At 41.6% G+C, this 20,726-nt stretch overlaps 1 pseudogene; it reads right to left on the minus strand.

Moving 5' to 3' along the window:
- Nucleotides 1-7,315: 7,315 nt before the first annotated feature.
- On the minus strand, nt 7,316-10,158 carry LOC122700802 (annotated as a pseudogene).
- Between the last annotated feature and the right edge of the window lie 10,568 nt (nt 10,159-20,726).

The following is a 20,726-nucleotide window of genomic DNA, read 5'->3' on the forward strand; positions in this document are numbered from 1 at the left end:
GCCAATTCAGCTTACATTTAATATTTAAGTCTTAAAAATAGCAACTAAGGTTTATAGATAAATAGGGAAAATAGAAATATGTAGTTTACTGTATCGAGTTATGTGAGACACTGATTTAAAAATAAAAAAGAATGGTCAATGGTCCCTGTTCAGAGTCTAAGAGAGTATGATTAAGAGTTAAAAAAAAGATTTGTCTATGCTATTAGACCTATTCATCATCAGAAACATTGAATATTTTATTTGTGAGAACTTTAGTAACATTTCAGTTTTGCAGTGAAAAAAAATAACTGCTAAATCTCTCTGAAAATATTTTCTCTTAAAAAAAAAGAAATTTTTAACCAGTTTGCTTAAGCAAGTGCCAAGATCTCTTCCATGTGCCCACATTTTCTTTCCAAGGCACACCCAATAAACAGCCAAAGCATCAAAGGCAAAATGCCAAAGGTATGTTAAATGTTTAGTATCTTGGAAAAAGTGATTAAGGTAAGAGATTTTTCACATTTTCTTTTAGAATCACCATTCTTTAATGTAGTATTGGGGGGAAAAAATGCACAAACATGGGGGAAGAATCATTCCAGAGTCAATTTTTTCACAAGATTTGTGATATTTGGGCTTTCCTCGTAGCTCAACTGTTAAAGAATCGGCCTGCATTGCGGGAGACCTGGATTGGGAAGATCCCCTGGAGAAGGGAATGGCTACCCATTTCCAGTATTCTGGCCTGGAGAATTCCGTGGACAGAGGAGCCTGGCAGGCCACAGTCCATGGGGTCGCAAAGAGTTGGACACGATTGAGCGACTTTCACTCACTCAGTCACTCACTGTGATATTTAGTGGGTTCTTTTTTTTTTTTTTTGGCTTCAATTACCTCAACTGAAAAATGCTGGAAGAAAAACTGGAATGACGATGTATCAATTCATCCATTCATTGTATAAGTCTTTATTGGACACCTCTCATGTGCTAGGCACGGTGCCAATGCTGTGGATACACTGAAGTGCTGAGCAAAAGCAGGTGTGAGTCCTGCCATGACAGAGCATACAGTCTCATTGGGGAAGACAAACCTGATTCAAATAATCACTTATCAAATAGTCACAGGACTCCTTAGGACTTTTCAGTGCCTAAGTTCCATGTACACATAAACATGAAGGAATAAAGTACCAATTATCATATTTGTTTATTGGAGAGATCTGATGAATCTTCCTTTGTTTCTTAGACTCATTTCCACCCCCCTCCCAGACTGTCTGCTAAGGATACTGCAAATCCCTCATGGCAATTTTCTACATGTCAATGACATAATGCATTGACCTGGTTTATTATTGTAAATAGTATTTACTGTGCATACTCAATGCTTAATTTCAGATAATATTCCACTCTTCATTTTCATCTCATTCTTGGAGCTGCATTTTTTCTCCAACAAAGAGAGGTTGAAAAATAATAGCTCTTAATCCTGAAGTTGGCTTCCCAGGTGGTGCTAGTGGGAAAGAACTGGCTTGCCATTGCAGGAGACAGAGAGACATGGTTTCCATCTCAGGGTCGGGAAGGTCCCCTGGAGAAGGGAATGGCAACCCACTCCAGTATTCTGGCCTGGAGAATCCCATGGACAGAGGAACCTGGCGGGCGATAGTCCATAGGGTGGCAAAGAGTCAGACATGACTGAAGTGACTTAGCACACACACACACACTCTTGAAGTCTGTTGTGATGTCATTTTGTTTCTTCAAAGAGTTTCAAAGGTAAGAACTAAAGAAAGAAAGAGACAGGTGGGTTTATTCTTATAGCTATAATAAAATATACCCAGGGTTCCTCCTTTCTTTCAGATCTCAGTTTTGTTGATACAACATGGATAAAAATGTGAAGTGAAGTGTCTTTACTGAATCATTAACGACCTGAGGCTAGTGAGAGGTAGACTTCTTAATTACAATTCCTCTTGGTAGTTCTTCTCTGAATTGCTTCATATACCTTAGGTCAGGTTGTTAATTAAATCTTTTGTAAAGGTTTGGTTTTACCTGTAAAAATTCTCCTGATATCTAAGTTGGGCTGAATGTGTGAGAGGAAGAGGCTATTCGTTGAGTGCCAACCAATGGCTCTGTTTAGAATATTTTTGCCAGCAGCTCTTCCACCTCAGGCTGTTATTTCATGAAAAGATAACATGCACGAGTCACGGCTTCTGCAACCACCCCTCCAGCTCCACCGGAAGTGGATGTGGGTGGCTTAACAGAAGGCACTCTTCCCTTTGAATCTAGCTTATATGTACTGCTGGGAAGAAAGCTGATTATCTCTGGAGCTGTTTTTCGCTAGGGCAGCAAGAGGCTCTGATAACCTGCAGTCATTATAAGTTTCTGGCTCTGTCACAACAGCAAGGCTGCTTTAATGTAGAAGAAGTTAGGCAAAAATTTTGATTGATAATGAACAAATACAAATCTTAAAATTTCACCCAGGTTTTACTGTTAATGTGATCCTTCTCTGTGAATTTTTGTTTGGTACTTCCAGACAACCCACTCCAGTACTCTTGCCTGGAGAATCCCATGGACAGAGGAGCCTGGCAGGCTACAGTCCACGGGGTCGCAAAGAGTTGGACACGACTGAGTGACTTCATTTTCTCCAGAAAAAAAAGCTAATAAATATTTGCCTTATGTCACTTGTAGATTTACTGTTACCTACTGTTAGCTGTAGGGAATCATTGAGGCCAAATTCTCATGTTAGGTTTTCTTTTTTCTTGTGCCTCTCCACAGAAGGTCCATGAAAATATAAAGCTAGTTTTAATGATTCATTTTCTGGTAGAGTAATACCTCTGGAGATGGGCTCTTTAACCTGAAACTTTCTTAACCCTTAAAGGATACTTAACTACAAGTGGCTTGGCTGATGGTGAAAAGTGAGACATTTCAACGTCTAGCAATTTGGCCACTGGGCAGCATCAATAAAGGACTGAATAAGGGTAGGGGTTGGAGAAGGGGCAGGTAGGAGAGTGTGTAGCTTGAGGACACCAGATGGGTGATATCTTACTATTCTTTTCAATCAAGTACCCTTCTCTCTTTCTCCACTCCAACCCCTGTTACACACACAAAGGTTGAGAATCAATACTGAATTAAAACTTAAGAACTAATCCTCCAACCCAGAAATGCCAAAAGGAAGATAAATGGTTAATTATTTATAACATCATCAAAGACAAGTCCTGAGGTCTTGCTAAGGCCTTGTACTCATGTATGGCACCACACCACACCACATGTGTGTACGCCTGATGGCACCACACACTTGTAAGCATTTTTATAAACACGATGAATACTAATGGCATCAAAGAATTCACTTAGACTTTTTGGAGTTTTCAATGATGCCATACACTGTTTTATACTTTATTTGAGTAACAGTTCTATAAGTATTTAATGCATAATGTTTAACTTACTTGGGGAAGGCACACTGTTCGGAAATTTGCATGAACTCTCTGGAATCTCTAGAAAACGCACAACAGGTATATGGGGTTTTACACACAGTTTCATGGGATTTTGTGAAATCTCCGCATGGACTTGGGCTTCCCTGGTGGCTCAGACGATAAAGAATCCACCTGCAATGCAGGAGACCTGGGTTGGATCCCAGTGTTGGGACTATCCCCTGGAGAAAGAAATGGCAACCCACTTGAGTGTTCTTGCCTGGGAAACCCCATGGGCAGAGAGAATCCCATGGGAAATCCCATGGAAGAACTTGATATTTGAAAGCAAATTGGGCTAGGTAATCAGGACTTCATGGCATAGTTTTCCTGTCTGAGTGACGATGTTGTCAGCCACCTGCACAATGCCCAGAATGATTTTGGGGGTTTTCTTATGGATTGCCAGCATTCCCTCCCCTTTTTCTTCCATTATAACATGACATTGTTTATTACTCACTTGCTTATCACATTCCTTACTCTTTTTTGAGAGTAAATAGATTGCTACCTTGTTTTTCTTCCTTCTCCAGAGTGGTTCTAAAGACTACATGGCCCCAAGTCAGAGCTACTTATTGCATGCAGGATGAGGCTGACAAACCACAACCTGTGAAGACAGAGAGGGGAAATCCACCGGAAAGTGGCTTTGGAAGCAACTTCAGGTTCGTTGTGGGTAACCAGCCCACAGAGTGCAATGAATTACATAAACACAAATGAATATGTCTGTATTTTGTGACCCCTTCCCACTCACCCAAAGTCAGGCACTTAGTCACTTTTTCCTCCCTGTCTCCTTTTCCCTGTTATACCTCGATTATAGCTGCTATCACTGCACCGGAATTATTTGTTTATGAGTCTGTCTCTTTTACTAGACCATGAGCAATTCCAAGGCAGAGTCCCTGGCTTATTTATCTCTGTACCCCAATCCAGTGTCTGGGTTAAGAGTGCAGGCTTTGGAGTCAGACTGTCTGCATTCAAATCCATGCTCTGTACATGGGAGGAGGATCATTAGGGCAAGCTACTTAACTTGTCTGAGCCTTGGTTCTCTTCCTTTCCTCCTTCCTTCCTCCCTCCTTCCCTCTCTCTTCCATGTTTTCTTCCTTTTATCTCTCAATTTCCTTTGCACCTAAAAGTATCATATTAATAAGTTGTATCAGTTTATTGTGAAGAGTAAATGAAATACTGTTTATCACAGTGACAGTCACTATAGACAATAATAATGGTATCTCAGTTCTGTGTCTGACTCTGTGACCCCATGGACTGTAGCACACCAGGCTTCCTTGTCCATCACCAACTCCCAGAGCTTGCTCAAATTCAAGTCCATTGAGTCGGTGATGCCATCCAGCCATTTCATCCTCTCTTGTCCCTCCTCCTTCTGCCTTATATCTTTCCCAGCATCAGGGTCTTTTCCAATGAGTCAGTTTTTTGGATCAGGTAGCCAAAGTATTGGAGCTTCAGCTTTAGCATCAGTCCTTCTGATGAATATTCAGGACTGATTTCCTTTAGGATTGACTAGTTTGATCTCCTTGCTGTCCAAGGGACTCTCAAGAGTCTTCTCCAACACCCAAGTTCAAAAGCATCAATTTTTCGGCATTCAGCTTTCATTATGGTCCAACTGTCACATCCATACATGACTACTGAAAAAACCATAGCTTTGACAAGGGACCTTTGTTGGCAAAGTAATATTTCTGCTTTTCAATATGCTATCTAGGTTTGTCATAGCTTTTCTTCCAAGGAGCAGTCTCTATTATTATATAAATTATTATTACTATTGATTCAATAATCAACTGATTATTGAATTAATAATCATTTCCCTGCAAAGAGCTATCTCTCAACTTGTCTGTTAAATTGTCTCAAGGGTTGGAATGCTTTCTTTTCTGGTTTTCTATGTGTACCAGGCATTCAGTGAAAGCTTTTGACTAAACCTCTTGATATGTAGCTGCATACACCTATTTTCCTAGAAGTACAAAAAATCTTTTGAGCCCATAGATGCTAACAAGTTAAATGTAGAGGGTTTTTCTCCTGAGGCCAATGCAGAAATGCAGATGAAGTTCTTTCAGCATCCATCCTGCAAAAGACAAAATCATTTATAACCACTGTGAACATGAAGCTGGGCTTGTATTTCTTGATATCACAGATAAAAGTGGTCTTTTTCTGCTAAGAAAGCTTGGCAGGAGGTAATAGAGTGGTAGATCAAAGTGGAGCCCTCATTGCTAACTTGGTTTGAGAGTTTGAGACTTAGCAAGTAGAAAGAAACAAGCAATTGAAACTGTGACTCTTTGAGATTCTGGATATGAACAGGGTGACTCAGAGAAACTTGCATTTTCTCTTCAAAGCCTGGCATTGATGCAGGAGTCTGTGGTAACACTGCCCTCTTCTGTTTTTCTGTATTGTTAATATTAATAACATACGTGCATGTGTGCTAAGTAGCTTCAGTCGTATCCCACTCCCTCTGACCCTATGGACTGTATGTAGCCCACCAGGCTCCTCTGTCCATGGGGATCCTCCAGGCAAGAATACTGGAATGGGTTGCCATGCCCTCTTCCAGGGAATATTAATACCAGGATTTCTCAAATCTGGTTTGAAGATCCTGACATGAATTTTCATTTTCCAAGAAATGCTTACTTAAGGCAGAGAGGAAAAGGAATCATATGTTTAATGTAAAGCATGATGACCTGACCATTAAAAAACAGGTTTTGTTATGAAGTGTTCATTCAATTCCATTGTAGTTGGGTATTATATTTCAGGGGAATGGATGAAGTCAGAGGATCACAACCAAATCAATCAATTCATTTATTGATTTGTGACCTGAGGAGCGACTACATTTCTCCTAGTTCTTAAAACTTCCCTATTCTTCCCTTAGAAGTTAAAACATAAGCACTGCTCGACACCCTGTGACTCTTGCATTTACCGCATATCCTCTCAGAGTAAGAACAGTTAAAGAGTTGTGAATGCCAGCTCTTCACACAACAGCCAGCACCACTTTCTGTGAATAGTATTGTGTGAACTGTTTTGTAACTATTTTATCCTTTCCTTCTAACCCCCTCTGTGTATCTCTCTAAAGTAGTTAAAGCATAAGACTGAATCTATACCAAGGAATTTGGACTTTATTTTATGAACAGCAGGGAACCAATTGACATATTCAGGCAAAGGATGACATCTTTAGAAGAATGACACTGTCAGCTTTGTGTTGAATGAATTGAGATGAAAAACCTTGGAAGGAGGGAGAACATTAGCAGATCTGTGTAATAGTACCATCTCTAGTACCTCCATGATGCGTCCAAAATCCTCACGTTTTTCCTCATTTGTCCTTCCTTAACCCTAGTCAAGTCACTCAACTATGGCCTGGATCCCTGCAACACTCTTTACTCTGCCTTATAGTCAATCTTGCTTCCCTACAATTCATTATCCTCAGAGCAGTCAACGTCAACTTTAAAAAACAAGTAGACTAGAACTCGGAGCTTCCCAGGTGGCACAGTGGTAAAGAATCTGCCTGCCAATGCAGGAGGCACAAGAAAGCGTGGGTCCGATTCCTGGGTCAGGAAGATCCCCTGTGGAAGGAAATGGAAACCCACTCCAGGATTCTTTTTTTGAAACTCAGAGAGATGAATGTTCTTATGTAAAGTCACAAGATGGGTCACAAATAAAGTTGGGACAGGTGAGGCTCCAGGGCTGGCCCTTGCACAGAGGCAGGCTCAGGGCAAGGGCTTGTGTGCAACTGTGGGTGTCCCACCTGATAGCACCCTCACAACAAACACAGGCTCCAGTCTACCCGAAGGGTTCTTTATTGCAGGTGAGACCCCCAGCCAAAGGAGTGCTGCAGCTCTGGACAAGCCCCAGGCACGGCCCGGACTCCAGGATCTTCAGGAAGAGAGCAGTCTGGGGGCTCCAGGCCTCAGGACAGTCCTTGGGTCACACAGCACCATGAAAATTCAGAGCTAAAAACTTTCTGAATGTCTCTGGCTGGGAACAAGTTGGTCCAACAGGGTCCACAACCACTTTCTTTTTGATCACTGGAACACAACAAAAGTGCCAATGCAGGAGCTGATTGGAGTCCACCTAGGTTAGATTCTTGAGGTCCTCCTCGAAGGCCAGATCTGTGGTGTTCAGCTGTAGCACCAGGAAAACACGCCCATGGGTGCCCATGCTCTGCATGACTACTGGCTACTCCAAAACCTTAGGGTCATTCCCGTACAGGAGCCTAGCCTGAGCCAGCACATTGCCAAAGGCAGACAGGATCATCTTGGCCCACAACTGATCTGGCTGAAAGCAGTGTGGTTCTAAGTTGGCAGACTCCAGCAAATACTGGGTGTGGGGATAGGGGTAAAGATAGCCCTCCAGAAATCCTGTGTCATCATTCACATCATAAACATTGCACTCCTAAAGACTGATGGTGGGAGATATGGGATAGAAAGTCTCAAGAACATGATTCTCAGTAGCTTCCACCTCCTCTCGGGGGGCAATGGGAGGCAGAGGATCCTTGGCATTCGCTTGGGCTCCACCGGAACTACGGACCTGAATCAGGGTAGACTCTTATTTCCAGGTGGTGGATCACATGTTGTTTTGGGCATAGATCTGCCTGGTCAGAGAAGGATGCTTGAGCATCTGGGATTTACGCAGCCACATCAGGCTGTCCACACTGACTGAGCAGTAGGTCTCTCTCTTAGGGATGTCTTCAGTAGAGTGCCAGAGATGAGCGTGAGAGATTGCATTCAGAACAGGTTCATCTTGATCTTATGTGTGGTCTCTTGGCTCGCCAGTAAGGCTAGGCACTTTCTCAGGAAGGCCTTCTATTAACTTGGTTTTGTTAAGCCAGAGAGCCTGCTTTACACCCTCGAGGAGGCGGCAACACTGGTGGAAGATGGAGCAGACCTGGTCTGTACAGCAGGTGCTCACGCAGCAGGGCCAAGAGGCGCATCCAGTCAGGGTCCCAGGATGGGAAGACTGGACGTGCCAGCCTGGGCATAGAGTGCATCTTCCCCATGAAGGTGATGGACTCTAGTCCAGGAATCTTGTATACCCTGTCCAGGGGAGGAGTCTCTGACTTCTGCATGCCCCACTCATATGCCCTGCATCTCAGGGCCCTGCAGCACAGAAGGCCAAGCCACCTGGGGCGAACCTTTGTGGGCCTCCACAGCAACGCCTTGCAGATCTGATCTCAAGACCTCCACCTAGATGCTGCCATCTTCCCTTGCGCAAGGCCCACTCCAGTATTCTTGCCTGGGAAATCCCATGGACAGAGGAGCCTGGCGGGCTGCAGCCCAGGAGTTTGCAAAGAGTCTGATATGACTGAGCGTGCAAGCATACACACACACACACACACACACATAGACTGGACCATGCCTCTTCTAACTTTAAACCCATCAGTGACTTCCTATAATACTTATTATGAAATCGACACTCTTACCCTGGTCCATGATCCTCTGCACGGCTTGACCTGCCTCTGTGTGCTTCTCAGAACTACACTCTCACTTCTGCTCCAACTTGCTGGCTTTCTTGGGTTTTTGAACATGTCAAGCATAGTCTGACTTCAGACATCCGAGCCTTTGTTCTTATCATTCCATCCATCTAGAATATGCTATTCCCAGAATTTCACACGATTGGCATCTTGCCCTAGCTCACATATCACTTACTCAGAGTCCCAACCTCTGCTCTTTGTCTCCCCATCCTCTGCCCAAGACATTTTTTGATATTACCAAGTTCTAATTTATTCATAACATGTCACCATTTGAAATGATTTTGCTTATTTAATTACCAGTTTAAAATCTGCATTGCTTGCCTAGAATGAAAGTTCCATGAGGAAAAGAACCATGTTTACCTGTTCATCTCTAGGTCTTCAACACACAGAGCTTACAACAGAATGCTGCACCTAGTCAATGGTAGATCTCAGTAATTATTTGTTGAACAAACTGATTTGGGTAAAAGGTAAAGAAAAGGGTAGGGCAAATGGAGATGAAAAAGAAGAGATACCTGGAAGATTTATTGTAAAGTGGATAGACAAGATAATTGGGTTTGGAGAAAGGCCACCGATACCATTAACTCAGAGAATATGATAGAGTATAATGAATGGGAGTAGCAAACAGATATCTGGCTTTAGACTTGAATGTGATGTTCTGGCAGATCTATGTTAAGATGCCCAGCAGGTATATATAATTTGGTAACCAAACTTGAAGTCATTTGCATAGTGGTGACAGCCCACTCAGACTGAGTTAGGTCAACAGGGGGAGGGTATGGGGGGAAAACAGAACTTAAAAGATGTGCAGATTTTTGTCCAAACATCCTGTGTGCAGGAAACCATGCTGGGTCAAGTGACATGTGATAAATGAGGAGCAAGGGCTAGAGCTTCATGAGGCCAGGGGTGGTGACACTGACAATTCAGCAAGTGAAGAGTGTGTTATTCAGACAAGTATCACCATTATCTGCCGTATGGTGCCCTGTGACCTACCCAAAACAGCTGTCAGTAGCAGACTCGACACTCTCAAAGGGGGTCTGTGTGACTGCCTTGATTTCTGCCCTCCCAGTCTTTAAGGGGACACAGAACGAGGACTGGCCAACATTAACGATATTAACAATGTGTCTCTACTCTAGGGAGATGGTAGTCTAAAACCATTATGGAAAAAATACATAAAAAACTGCAAAGCTACATTTGTTGAGTACTAACTGTGAGCTGGTGATGCGCTAAATACTTGATATGTATTCTCTTATTTGATCCTATAAGGAACTACAATTATTACCTGTTTTATAGATGTGAGCATCGTGACTAGAAGAGTCATTCAGCTTTCTCAACTGGTGAATGATGGAGCTGGGATTTGGTCCCAGAACTGCCTGATCCTAAAGCTGCCACTTTCAACCATGGTGCATGAACACTTCCCAGCATAGGAAGTAGTGATTTTTAGCTTAAGTTGTAGGTTGCTTTGTAGGTTTCTTTCCCTTTCCATCCCCAAATTGTGACTGTTAGGTTAATAAACCAGGTAAATTTTATTTGCAATAATGCAGGGTGACCAAAATTACTCATAAGATTGTCCTTTTGTATGAACAAAAGTTCCTCATGTTCTTTTATTCAGTCTCCTCTGTGTCATACAATTGCCTCGAAGAACTGCTATTGCTTCTTGTTGTTGTTCAGTTGTCAAGTCATATCTGGCTCTTCATGACCCCATGGACTGCAGTATGCCAGGTTTCCCTGTCCCTCACCATCTCCTGGAGTTTGCCCAAATTCTTGTCCATTGAATCCGTGATGCCAGCCAACCATCTTATCCTCTGTAAGTTATTGCTTACAGAAAGTGAATCTTCCCAAACCCTTAGGATATCCTTAATTACAGGGTTCTTGGAGTATCTGAAATAGAAATAGTGTTTTACATCACCCTCTGCCTCCACTCCCCAACCTGAAATTATTGTGGGAATCTGTTCCTGGAAATAATCACGTTATGGGTACTCTATGAGATTATTGAACATCCTTGGGGATGTGCTACTGATATACTTTGGCAATTGCTCTTCTTTCTCCTGAAGGCCCCTGAAGTTGTGATATGCCTTTGGCCATAGATTTCCTCTATTTATCCTTCATATTGTTGTTGGACAATCTTTCTCTGCTGGAATGAGGCTTATGCTGCCCTTCAAAATGTCAAAGGATTTCCACCAGACAATTGTCTGTTGATCTGGGTTTCTTAGACTGTCTCCTTAAAGGCACTTGGAGCTGTTGTAGTAAAGCCTCCTTTCTGCCATCCAGTATCTTCCTTGACCTTTGGTAGAATCCTCAGCACCATCGCTTGCATTCCTTTTTTCAGCTGTCTTGAACCCACGTGTTCAGTGGCACACAAGTAATAGCAGAAAGAGGGGCCTGGTGGAGTCAATAAATGCCTCAGGAGGAACACTCAAATGGCTCTTAGTCCTCATTGGCTGAGAATCAAATACAAATTAACTGTGGACTAGAGCTATAATGGGCTTACAGAAATATTTCTGAGAGCATCAAGACTAATGAATCAGCCTGGTTTGGGGCAGTTCTAAATGAATTCTAAATGGATGCCTCTGACTTCATGCCCAGTAAATATGTAGTGATGCAAGGAGGCACTTTCTTTAGCCCATCAATAATTTATTAATGGGTACTTTGTGCGAGACAAGATGTTCCTTAGAGTTTCAAAATGACTTCCTTTTGGTTAGCTCTGTGTCTTTCTCATAGAACTTTCTCCACTTCTCTTAAAAGCAGCCATCACTCTCCTTGGCACATATGTTACCTATCTCCAATTTGGACACAGAGTAAACTGTTGCCCTACTGGATTATCAGCTTGTTGAGGGCAACTCTAGTCTCATTAATCATTGCAGCCTCTACAGTGTCTGACATAGTTCTTTGTACAAATAGACATGTAAATATTTGATTAAATATTTGAGTAAATGAATGATTATAAGAGACATGGAATAGAACTACGATTTCAAAAGCTTTTTTTGTTGAACTCCAACAACCTTAGTTGTCGTTAACTCATTGGGCTTCTGGGAAAGGACTCTTTCTGGACTCTGATTAGCTAGCGGCAAAGCACTGATGTTCTCAAACTGGGCTTCAACCCCTTGGTCACTTTCATTGGACAGTTACTTTCTCTTTCTTTCTTTAGACCTATATGTACAAATGTCCATGGGCAAAATGGCAATAAGAGAAATGCATTTTCTTACTGTCTTTGGTGCAAATTAGAATTCCATCTCTGTTCCATCCATAATTCTTTCTCCAATTTTCCATTTAAATTTATAATTTTATTTAATATCCTATCTAGGGATAATCTTAGCCTCTGTGTTCAATAGGATGGTTCTACAACAGAGTAGCAGTATGTAACAACTCTCAAGATCTCATTTACATATATGAAAAATTCAAAGGGTTGGTCAAGAGGCATCAGGTTGAATCCAGTTTCTATCAGATACATGAATCTTTTTCTTTTTTTTAAATATCATAGACATTATTTTTCCTGATGGAATGGAAACCAGATTTATCATGAAGATATATGACACTGGTTGCATTTTCAAACAATTGCCTGATGTCCTCTGGCAGTCTTTGGAACCACACATTGCAAACCAGCCTGTCATTTGGAGAGACCCTAGGGTAATTGGGAGATGTGCTTGGGGCTCAGATCATTGTCTATAAAGGTAACATGAGATTTCCTTGGCAGCAGCTAAGCACATCTGCATTAAACAGCATAAGAATGATGTCTCCCAACTCACGTTTGAATTGTGTGCTTTGGCTCCTTAAATCTTGTGCCCCATGTGTGTGTCTGTATAGGTCAATCATTACCAGGCTTTCCAACTCCACACACATTTTTGGAAAAGATGCAGAGTGACTGATGCATAAAATGACTGGATTAGAATTGCCTGGTACCTTGTCAAGATTTTTTTAAAGTGAATCATATATACATTTTTTTACCATCTACGTTCCTAAAAAAAAAAAAAGCCCCCCAAAACTGGGATTTTTAGCTTTATCCCCAAAGCAGTTTCTTATTTCTAAAAACTTTAAAATTCTAGAGCATTAACATATAAATCTATATTACTCATCCTTGTGGCTTCATGAAGGGCCAATTCTCTGATATTGTTATGGAAACCTTTTTATTTTACCTCTTTAGAACCCCTTTTCATCATTGGGATCAGTCTTCCATTGGGAATCAACATTTCAGGAGTAAAGACAATTAGATACTACAGGAGATCAGATTCTGCTGTATCCAGATAAAATCTCTGGATACCATTGTCCCAGGTGGTAGTTTGTTCATCTATGCATGTTTTCATTTTTTCACTCACTTGCACATTCTAACAAACCTTTGACACCTGCTTACTTACAGAGTGCTTTCCCTGAGCCTGGTACAGAACTAGGATTGGGGATATGGTTGTGATCTCTGCTAGGGATGTGTTGTTGCTCTGAGTGAGCAAATATCAGATAGAGGCTGAGGATATTTAACAAAAGGAACTATGCCTAAATAAGTTTGGTGTAATTAATAGGGGACTTTGGGATCAGACAAGCTTGGTGTGACCTCTTGGTGATTATTTAAACTCTCAGAGTTTCTTTTATTCTCCCCACAAGGCCAACAATTCTGGATTGTTGTAGGAATTAAATGAATGTGAATATGTTTGGGAGTCATCGTCAGTTTTGTTAGTTTGGCTACAGACATCGACATGAATATTTAAGGAAACTGGTGTCAGTGCAATTGTGAAACTAAAAACTTTGTGATCTCTTCCTCTTCCAAGGGTGTTCCTTCTAATGGTTTTTCTTTTTTTCACTCCATTTTGATTGGGCACTGGGTGCTTGAATGACCTCTTTGCAGTGATGAGTTAAGAAAGGCTATTTTTTGCAGTGAGTTGATTTCTCTGGGACTTGACCAAATGCAAAGGTCACTAATAGCATTGTGAATGAAAAATGTTGCCTGGCAAATCAGTAAACAGAGGATGTTACAGCCATCAGGCACTCCAGCCACCCCAGACTGGGAGCCCTCAGGGAACTCAGGATGGAGACAAACAGGCTGGCAAACCCTCAGCCATGGCAGCCACCCCCACACATGCACCCTGAGGGGATTCAGGATGGAGAAAGGCAGGATTCTGGCCCCAGATAGCTGAGGCACATATCAAAGGAGTGATTTCAATGAGCTGAGACCCTTGCATCTTCCCATACATAGAAAAGTGCTAAATTCATGAACTCGAGGTGTTTGGCTTTCTTTAATTATCAGCAATCTTTCCTTGAAATTAAAAAAAATATATTTATTCACTTGTTTATTTTTGGCTGTGCTGGGTACTCCTGTTGCTGCCCAGGCTTTTTTCTAGTTGCAACGAGCAGGAGCTACTCTTCGTTGCAGTGCTTCGGCTTCTTATTGTGGTGGCTTCTCTTGTTGCAGAGCACAGACTCTAGGTGTGAGGGCTTCAGTAGTTGCAGAGCATGGGCTCAATAGTTGGGTTTCCCAGGCTCTAGAGCACAGGCTTAATAGTTGTGGTGCAGGGGCTTAGTTGCTCCGAGGCATGTAGGATCTTCCTAGATCAGGGATTGAATCCTTGTCTCTGGCATTGGTAGGGGAATTCTTTACTACTGAGCAGCCAGGGAAGCCCCAACAGTAATCTTATGAAGTTCTGCTACCTGGTGTTTGTAGACTTCCCAGATGGTTCTTGTGGTAAAGAACCTGCCTGCTAATGCAGGAGATATAAGAGACACTAGTTTGATCCTTGAGTTGAGAAGATCCCCTGCAGGAGGGCATGGCAACCCACTCCAGTATTCTTGCCTGGAAAACCCATGGACAGAGGAGCCTGGCGGGCTACAGTCCATAGGGCCACAAAGAGTTGGACACGACTGAAGTGAGTGAGCACTCACATACCTGGTCTTTGTAGCAAAAACCCCTTTATATCATGGCTCCTCCACTACCTCTTCAGAGCAGTCCCTCAGAGCTATCTGAGAAGCTGCATCCCAGGCTTAAGTTCTCAGTTTCATCTGCCAAGCAAAACACAAGTCTCAATATTTAAGTTGTGCATTTTTTTTTTTAGTTGACAGTATGGATAACTCAATGTTTTGAGAACTAAACTGAAATCAACCACCTTATATTCCCAACTAACACTCATTCTGACATAACCTTGCCAGTTTCTTTTTTGCAGTAATGTATGATTCCATTTATATAAAATGTCCAGAATGGACAAATCATTTAAAAACTTTTTATGGGGTTATAGTGGAGTATAGCTGATTTACAATGTTGTATTAGTTTCTGCTATACCGCAAAGTGAATCAGTTTTACATATACATATATCCTCTCTTTTTTTAGATTCTTTTCCCACATAGGCCATTACAGAGTATTGAGCAGGTGCCATAGAGAAGGTTCTTATTTGTTAACCTATTTTTTATATAGTAGTGTGTATATATCAACCCCAATCTCCCAATTTATCACCCCCTCCCCCCCCACCTTTCTCCCCTGGTAATCGTAAGTTTAACACGCCAATTTTGTGTCATTCTAAGCAAATACTCTCATTCCTGCAATTAAATTTAACAAACATTTATTGAGCACCCTCCAAATGCCATAGCCTGTGCCAGCTACTGAGGGTTACCAAGATGAATGAAAAATAATTCCCTCCTCCATGAATATCTTGCAGATAACTCAAAAGGCAAGGAAAAAGTGCACTGGCAATGACAGTGGTATTTCAGAGCATTCCTGAATTTCCCGGCTTTGACTTCTCAAGTCCTTGAGATAAATCTTTCCATTTGTTATTTGGTTTTTGCCCTTCTGTCTTAGTGCTTTCCCCACCTGCAGATGCCATCGGTAGAATTCATTTCAGTCTATAAGTATGACATGTTTGGATTTAGTTGTGAAAAATGCCTTCTACAAACAATGGCTACACCAAAGTGACTGCTGAATCACTGTAAAATGGTATGAGATGTTCTGAATGAGCTTTCCTCTATTTATCATTCTTTGAAAAGTACAGCTATTTCTAAGGCAGGTGAATCTGTTTTTAAATGAACTAATTATCCATCTCCAAGGATAATTGTGCTTAGAAATCCCAGTATCCCTTGCCTTTATTCTATCCCCCTCCTCCCAGGAAGAAGCAGACTTTTAGAAAAGGGATCAGTCACATCACCAGCATGAATAAGTAATGTGGTACCCTCCCATCCACTCATTCACACAGACCCATGGGGTATAGGCAGAAAGTGGTGGAAGAGGGACAGAGGAGGTGATGAAGCCAAGCATAACTATAACCACATTGCCACTTACCTATTGAATATTTGCTATGTGCCAGGCACTTTCAGAATTTTATCTCTAATCCTCACAACAATCCTGAAAGTGGATTTTTCTCTCTCTAATACATATATGAAGTAAATATCCTCAGAGAAGTAAAGTGATTGTCTCATGAGCATGCAGCTGCTAGGCACCTCTTTCACACCTTGCTCTGCCTGATTCTAAAACCTGTTCCTTTTATTACAACTAGGCTTTTCAAACTCTTTCCCCACAAGTTGCTTCAGGGAGTTCAATAAATTCCATGTATGCATATAGAAAACTATTTAGAAAAACATTAAAATGCACTCTAGAGACCACTGACATGTTATTGAAATCTCTGACTGATTGCTTTTTAAATAATAAGTGTTTTTGAACTTAACACCTAAGTGTTTTTGGATTTGATATTGCTTGTATCTGTTGCATATTTTGGAAAGGCAACGGAGACATCGTTTGAAAAATGGGTTTCCTAGGTAGAAGATAAAAGGTTGACAATTACTGGCTTACAAATTACACTATTACTTTGCCAAGAGATCTGTTGCATAATGCATAGCAAACATAGTAAGGATGGTGCCAATATGCAGAATCCAGCATACGCAACGAGCATCACACCGTGAATGATACAGCATAGTTAAGCAGGTTGCTTGCAGTAGGACTGTGGGGTAGGCAAAGGTGGACCTCTTTTGTTTTTTATGGCTATGCCTAAAATATTGCCTGTGTATTTGCTGGAACCAGTTGTTTCAAAGTCGGGCAGTTATATTCTTTTTTTCCCCCTTATTCTCCAATCTGTTTTAAGGAAGAGTGTATTTTTGTTGGTTAGGTTTCAGGCTGATGAGATCACAGTTTCAAAACACATATGTGGACTTGGCTTCACTTCATGATCAAATTATGCACTCCTAACTTGGACCATTTGTTCCAGAAAATTGTCATTATTTTGAAGAAAACCTGAAAAGGTGTTACCTTCGTATGTGAAGAGCAGCCGATACTTGCTTTTCAGATCAGCATAACATTAAAAAAACAAAAACACTTCAGATCTCAAAATGAGTTCACACAGAACTTTATTCTGCAGACTTCCTTTCAGAGACTGTATGCTGGTACGAACAACTTTAGCTATTATTTGTATTTTGGGAGTCAAGTTCAACAGTATTTTCAGGAAGAAATTGAGAGAAGTGACTAAGCTGAACATTTCCTATTACCTCAAACTTTTAGGTGGAGCTGAGGCTGCAAAGTGGAGAAGAAAATGGCAAACCACTCCAGTGTTCTTGCCTGAAGAATCCCAGGGACGGCGGAGCCTGGTGGGCTGCCGTCTACGGGGTCGCACAGAGTCGGACACGACTGAAGTGACTTAGCAGCAGCAGCAGCAGAGGCTGCAAAGAATGACCTCAAAGGGTCTCCCATTCCAACTTTAAAATTATACAAGTCGAATCCCAGTTCTTTCTTGTGGAGGCTTTATTTTAACAAGACAGACTGCTGTCTGCTGCCTTCTTCCTCTGTTGCATCCTAGTATGCTTCTGAAGATTGGGCGGCAATATTTTATCTTTCTTTTGCCATCAGTCACGGTATCTCTATAAGGGGAGACAGCTTCATTTTATAGATATGGAAGCAGAGGCCACCTGAGGTTAAATGATTTGTCCAAACCATATGTGAACTATGTAGGATCCAAAGCTGAATACAGTACCAGACATTTTGCTGCAAATAAGTAGTAGTGTTCAAGAATCTAGAACCTTAATCTTTAACTTCTATTGTTATGATTTTGAGTATGAGTGTGTGTTTGTATGTGAATGTTTGATTTCAGAGATTGTATTGAATTCATCTCTGTATCTTAAATACCTAACAGCTGTGATGGATACGATATAGTACTTAGTAAATCCGTGTGGAATGGATGAAAGGGTACCAGGAATGCAACCTTGTCTGGAAGAAGATAGTGGCATTTCTATTTTTAACCACTGTGGTATCAATTATTCTCAGTTCCCTATTCTGCCACCCATCTCCCCCACCAAAGCCTGATCCCCCATTACCGAGAAATACATTTATACCAAGTAATAATCTTTACCTAAAACTACATAGTGGGAAGAGCAACAAATTTGCAAACAGAGCTGAATTTCGATCTTTGGGCATCTTTGGTAACTTCTTTATGCCTCAACTTGAGCCGAACAACAACAAATATGGCTGCTTCTACCTCTTTAATGGATACTACTGACATTCATTAAGCACTCGCCTGAGCTGGGGAATGTGCTAGGGGTCCAACATGCAGATCACCGCATTTTATCTGCACAGCACACCTGAGAGGCAGTCTTCTTATTATCTCCATTTTACCCTGGCTCAGACACATTCAGTCTTCTGTCCGATGTTACACCACCAGTCGGGGAGAGCTGAGAGAGAGGTAATGGCTCTGACAGGCCCTCCATCAACAGTAGCTATTAAGACGATGCTGATAATTCAGGAGTCCTTGGGGCATGTAACACAATGAATGCACAGCATCTTAGCATGAGTAAGTTGATGAGATCAACTCCCTCCCTGATAACACAGACAGTCAGCATAAAAGCTATCTCCCTTTAAGGGACAGGAAACTTAAGGATGTGTTAGGGGGTGAGGATGTGGGAGGTGATCACATTATTCCAAAATTAAAATTGTCCTTTTGAGAACACACTCTTCAACATTCAGCTCTGGGGGTGTGTGAAAGTGGGGAACAGGAAATAGAAGCTAAGACACGTTCCATCAATTCCACAAGTTACCCATGGTGTGTCTTCATGAGCTGTGGGCCTGAATATTACAAGGAACGGAATGCAACATTCTTCCTCGCTCTTCCCTTAAGAGAAATCTGTTGCTGGATGTTCAGCCTTTGCGCAGAGTGTGGCATCCCACGGTGCTTCAGTGGAGAGCTGCCAGAAGAGAATAATAACACTAGCAGTGTTATCTGCTGACACGAAGGACAGGAATACACTTACAGCCTAGACTTGGCTTCTTGCCTCTTGTTCAGGCACCAAACAGCTGGGATTACTGACAACCTCCCTGAGACACCCTGGGACACACTGGCTTACTTTAGCACTATTTAAATCTCTCTAGATAGTGTATTGCTTTGTTTCCTCCAAGCCAATTATGGCTTTAATCTCACTTCTTATCCTTTGCCTCCCTGAGACTAAAGGAACAAGAAAGAGTACAGATCAGAGGCTATTAACCTGGGTTCTACAAACCCCAGTGTGAGTAGACTTAGGGCCAACCTGGAACCAAATCCCTGACCTCTCAAAGGGTAAGAGGTCCAGACCCTCTCAGTTTCTTGAGGATCCAGGTAGATTAAAAAGCAAATATACCTCAAGAGGGCTGTAAAAACAATTGTTTATTTTTAACTCTTTATTATACTAAATAAATTCTTTTAAGCACAAAACAATATTCAGCAATATATGTCTGGGGTACTTAAAAGTGTTTATTAAAAAATATGAATTCAGACTGCATTCAGGTGGTGTGGTCACAAGGTTAAGGTTGTGTGGTGAATGTTTTATGTTTTCTTTTTTTTTCAGTCCTCAGAATGTGTCTCTGTGAGTGTGAGTGTAATCTCACTTTACAAAGAAGGCTCAGGGACTTCCCTGGCCATCCAGTGGTTACGGCTTTGCCTGGGGGCGCTGGGGGCGCTGGGGGTGCAGCTGGGGGTGCAGCTTGGGTCCCTGATCAGGGAGCTAAGATTTCCCATGCCTCCTGGCCAAAAACCCAAAACATAAGACAGAAACAATATCGCAACAATTTCAGTAAAGACTTTTAAATTGTCCACATTGGAAAAAAAAAAAGAAAAAACTTCAAAGAAAGAAGGTTCATAGTCCAAATGTGAGTATTGCTGGGAATGTGAGTCCCTGGCCACGTGATCTCCCTGGTGCCTCTTTATTCTGCCCTTCCTCAGGGGCTCTGTCCCTGACATTGAACGTGAACTTTTATGTTCATGTATTCATTTCCTAGATTTTCTCCAAGCAGTCCATTCTCCCCCAAATTAAGAACTTCTTGTCTCAGAAATAGCCTAACCTATGAAGCCCAGACCAATGAAAAGAGCTTCTCATTTCTGAGATACAGAATACTCTTCTTTTAAATTGTGAAAATATTTTAGCCTTGCTAAAATTTCATATTAAAAATTTCATATTAATTTCATATTAAAAGCTCTTCTACATGACTTGCTGCTTTTTCAAATGTGTAATAATCTTAAAATTCTTCTTGTTTTCTTTATTTGCCACCTCTCCATCCCTATTCCAGAATCCACAAGGTTAAAGCTAGGGTACTGACTGTACTGGATAGCAGGGGTCCAACCTCACCTTGCTGTGTGACCCTGTGGAGGTGCTTTCCCTCTCTGATACTCAGTTTCCATGTCTTTAAGATGAGATGGTGATTCCATTTCACAAGCTCCTTTTAGTTTTAAAAACTATGATTTCTCTTCCTCCCCTTCTTCATTTCTTGCCAAACTATTTCCCAAATACTTTAATATCCAATCTCCAAAGCCACTGTCATAGTGTGCTGGCCTACTTGGTTAGACATAAAATAATTTGCTCTTTACTACAACCAAAGACAGTACTTACTAGTTACAGATTCAGACTTACTTTTCCCCTTAACCCGATAGCAACTAGATGTTTACTTTGTCATCT

This window comes from Cervus elaphus, chromosome 9 (genome assembly GCF_910594005.1).
Source record: "Cervus elaphus chromosome 9, mCerEla1.1, whole genome shotgun sequence".
Taxonomy (NCBI): Eukaryota; Metazoa; Chordata; class Mammalia; order Artiodactyla; family Cervidae; genus Cervus; species Cervus elaphus.